General features: G+C 44.5%; 1 long non-coding RNA gene across 1 annotated transcript in view; it reads right to left on the reverse strand.

Moving 5' to 3' along the window:
* Nucleotides 1–918, reverse strand: part of LOC137522843 (uncharacterized) — an 87,647-nt gene extending 86,729 nt beyond the window's left edge. The window contains exon 1 of the long non-coding RNA XR_011022457.1: nucleotides 751–918. This is a non-coding gene — a long non-coding RNA (uncharacterized lncRNA). The remainder of the gene's footprint in view (nucleotides 1–750) is intronic.
* Between the last annotated feature and the right edge of the window lie 3,626 nt (nucleotides 919–4,544).

The following is a 4,544-nucleotide window of genomic DNA, read 5'->3' on the forward strand; positions in this document are numbered from 1 at the left end:
CGGGACCCAGGATAACACAGAAGCTGCAGTGAGGTACACAAATGACTTCTAGGGGTTGGAAGAAGCCCCACGTAAGTAACGCTAGAGTTAATTCTTCACCTCAGATATCCTGTAAGAGCAACAAGCACGCACGCACGCACGCACGCACACACACACACACACACACACACACTCTCTCTCTCTCCCTCTCTCCATGCAAATAGACACAAATACACACAAAACCAACACACATTACACAGACAATGCACATATACCCACAAAAATACACAGACACACTTGCAGCACTCACTGAATCACACACATACACTTCAAGCAGCACTGATACAGACACACACTTCTAGCAGCACTCACTGATCTGTACACACACTCACCTTCACTGGTAGGCACACACCCATCCCCCTTCAACCTTGCAGCACTCGTTAATCACACACACAAACATTACATAAACACAGTGACACACTCACTCACATCCCCCTTCAATCTTGCTCACTGAATTTACTGTGCTCTGCCGACCCACGTGTTCTCTCCTCCAGTACTTTGGAAGTGCTGACTTCTAGGAGGGGGAGGGATAGATGGATTGGAAGGAATTTCCTCCTCTGCACTCTGATCATGGCCACGGAGCTGCTGCTGCTGCTAGACTGAGGAGTGAGTAAGACAAGTCACAGGCAGGCACTAATTAGCATAAAAACTTTGTCTCTTCTTTCCCTGAGTTTTACCCCCTCAGTTGGTGCACACATGGCACGGTCCTACCTCTGCAGAGCTTCATTTATGACCATCTGCCCGCGCAGCCTTGCTTGCTTGCTGTGCCATGGTGTCATAATTTCTCGGGCCCCTGCCTGCCTCTCGGCTCACCTGCGCTCCCAGATTGTTACCCTTGCCTTGCTTACGTGAGACGCTTCCAACATGCCTGGCTGGAGAGAGAGGGGGGCGGCTCCGGCAGCATTATCGTCACCGTGGCGACTGTTCTACACTCTCTCTCAGACAGAGCAGTATAGAGATGATCCGTACCGCTGCTGCCCGCAGCACTAATAGAAGCATATAGTGGGGCGGGCGCTGGGCAGTGCGGGCAGCCGGGCACATAAAAGAAACAGATCCTGCGCCCATTAATGACCTCACTGACCAGCGCCCAGAGGCTGTAGCCTTGCCAGCCTATGTGTCGGCCCGGCCCTGCTGGATGGCCTGCCTGTTCAGGTGCTCTGGCTAGGAGGATTTGTGGCAGACTATCAGCAGGACTGGCAGGGATTGTGTATTTAAAAGTAAATAAACATGTCAGCCTCCATATCCTTCGCACCTCGGGTTCCCTTTAATGATATGTAAAGGAAATAGAAATATTTGAAAGTGTTTTATTTGTGTCCCCATTGAAGAACATTCCCACACTTCCCATCCTTAAGAGGCCCATACACGATTGATTTCGGTCAATTTGATCTATCTGACGGGATGGAAAATCTAGGTCGATCTGCTGCTGGCAGAAAATCCATGGCCCATAGAGTTGCATTGGATCTAATGCTGCAATAATGCATTTAGAAAAATTTTCAATAGATTTCTAATAGATTTCAGTTTGAAATCTATTTGAAATCTGTACCTAGTGTGTGGCACACATCAGATTCATGTCAGATTCGACTTGACAGGCATCTCACAGAAATCTATCTGATGGTCAAATCTGCTGCAAATCTATAAGTTTATGGCCATCTGTAGAAACTCCATATAGCTATGTGGCTTTCAAATCCTAAAAATTGTGTGTGTCTGTGTGTGTGTCTGTGTGTGTGTCTGTGTGTGTGTCTGTGTGTGTGTCTGTGTGTGTGTCTGTGTGTGTGTCTCTGTGTGTCTGTCTCTGTGTGTCTGTCTGTCTGTGTGTCTGTCTGTCTGTGTGTCTGTCTGTCTGTGTGTCTGTCTGTCTGTGTGTCTGTCTGTCTGTGTGTCTGTCTGTCTGTGTGTCTGTCTGTCTGTGTGTCTGTCTGTCTGTGTGTCTGTCTGTCTGTGTGTCTGTCTGTCTGTGTGTCTGTCTGTCTGTGTGTGTGTCTGTCTGTCTGTGTGTGTGTGTCTGTCTGTCTGTGTGTGTGTGTCTGTCTGTCTGTGTGTGTCTGTCTGTCTGTCTGTGTGTGTGTGTCTGTCTGTCTGTGTGTGTGTCTGTCTGTCTGTGTGTGTGTGTCTGTCTGTGTGTGTGTCTGTGTGTGTGTGTGTGTCTGTGTGTGTTCCAGTACACATAAATACAATGCCATTGCACTGAGAAAGGCATAGAACATACCCAGCAACAGGTCCACTGGAATAGTGCTACTACTGCAATCCTAGCTTTACACTATTTGTGAAAGGGGGAGCATAAAGGCTGCCATATACTTCTGTTAGGTGGGTGGAGGGTTCACAGTTTTGATATGGGGGCCCAGATATACCTAGCTATGCCCCTGTTCTATCAATGAGGTGTTATTGCAATATTTTAATTACCCTAATGCAGTGGCCTAAATTAAAGTGAAACACTACTAGCAGCAGTAGTAACCGTATCAAAAGTAAAACATGTACTTTGCCATTTTAGGATACACCATGACCCAGAGGAAAGAGAATTCACAGAACAACTTTTTAGTGTGATACTTGTTACACACACTTACACACACTTTTTCCACACAGACATAATTACATAAAACAGAGAAAAATATCACTGTATGTAATAGCAGAGGCAGCAGCAATGCGTACGTTAAAAAGGGGCGCTGGGAAAAAAGGGCGCAGGGTTTTAAACGATAAGCATGGATAACGTTTAAAAATGTATTGTACTGTATTTCGTTTAAAATTAATGTTTTATAAAGTTATAAATCATTAAATAATGTGCATTAAATCGGCAATTGTAAAAACGTTAATCTTCCGTTTAAATAGTGAAACGTATAATAACGTTTAAAAAAAAAATTACTAAGTAACCCTCCCTGTACCTACCCCTAACCCCTAGACCCCCCTGTTGGTGCCTAAACCTAAGACCCCCCTGTTGGTGCCTAAACCTAAGACCCCCCTGTTGGTGCCTAAACCTAAGACCCCCCTGTTGGTGCCTAAACCTAAGACCCTCCTTAGTGCTCACTGTATTGTGTGTAGAATGTTTTAAAAACCGTAAGGGATAAAATATATTACAATTTACATTACGTACTGATCGCTTTGTTTTGTGAATAATAATGTTTTACAAACAGTAAGGGATAACATTTAAAATAATGTTTTATTGAAATAAGAAACGTAAATCATCACAAGCAGTTATAAAACATGAAAAATCTTCGGGCGCCGTTGGAAAACGTTATTATTCTCTGGCGCCCTTTTTTCCTGTTCGGCGCTAATTAAACGATAATTATTATAGGAGTGAATGGCGGCGCCCGATTTGTCCACTAGCCTCCTGCGCCCTTTTTTACTGTTACCAGCAGCAATACCTGTTTTACATTTAAGCCATTCCCAACAGACAAGTGGTAAATGTAAATAAGTTATTTTAATTAAAAAAAAGGAACATTGCCCATTTATAAAAGAAAAGTGCCAATAGAGACATTATTACAAAAAAGTGCTTAATGTATTAAAATCTAACAAATACAAGTATTGTGATCAATTTAAACAAAAAGGCACAAGATAAACTATTGGGAGTAAACTAGAGTGCTCTTAGGGAGCCTATTAATTAAATTAAGTGTCCTTTTCTTGTCCCCTCCCCCACCACCTCCTCAGTCCTGGAGTGCCACAACTGGGATGGTTTCTTTATATCTTCTGCTTGGTGCTTTTTCTAGAATGGTAGTCCGATGTCCGATCTTTGAATGCACAGTATTTTCTGGTGTGTGCCTTGTCCCCAGTGGCACCGCACTGCTGGCAGGTAAGACGTCTTATAAAGGGGCACGTCACATTGCCCTGCTGGTGCCGTATACTGTGCCCAGTATAAACAGTCTGTTGCAGTCCCTGTTTTTTTACAAAAGCTGCATTCCACTGCCGTTCCAGAGTTCCTGCTTGATATATTTTATTTGCACTGGTTGGTGAATTGTTTGTTTGCACTTTCTGAAGAAGGGGACCCGCCGTGGCCCCGAAACAATTGTCAAGTTTACACGTGCTTATGGAGCAATAAATTGAGAAAAATTTCTATTTGGTGTGCTGACCTGGACTTTTCTACCCTGCTGTTTGAATCTGGATACTAGGGCTCAGTATCCTCAGGCCATAGCACCCACGCCTTGGGTAAGGTGTGCCACCTCCGCACTTGAACTTTATGATTTGATTGAGCCCTGGAGGTGAGCACCCCCCGGAGCAACTTTGACTATATGTCACTACTCTGAACGTGGACTGCACAGTATCTCATCAGAAGTGATTGTACTGCTGTGTGCTTGTCACCTACGAGTGAAGATAGCACTCTTTTAACAGCCACATACGGGATCACACATGGAGACCGTTGATGAGGGGGATCCCACTTTCTCATACTCAGCTGAAGAGATTAACAACATACTGTTCGTGGGGAGCAGACGGATTGGCTTTGGATCTGATAAAGGAATTGACCTCTTGCGGGAATTACGCAGACTAAAGAAACGTAAAGTGGACCTGGAGCTACACGG

The sequence above is a fragment of the Hyperolius riggenbachi genome, chromosome 6 (assembly GCF_040937935.1).
Source record: "Hyperolius riggenbachi isolate aHypRig1 chromosome 6, aHypRig1.pri, whole genome shotgun sequence".
Classification (NCBI taxonomy): domain Eukaryota; kingdom Metazoa; phylum Chordata; class Amphibia; order Anura; family Hyperoliidae; genus Hyperolius; species Hyperolius riggenbachi.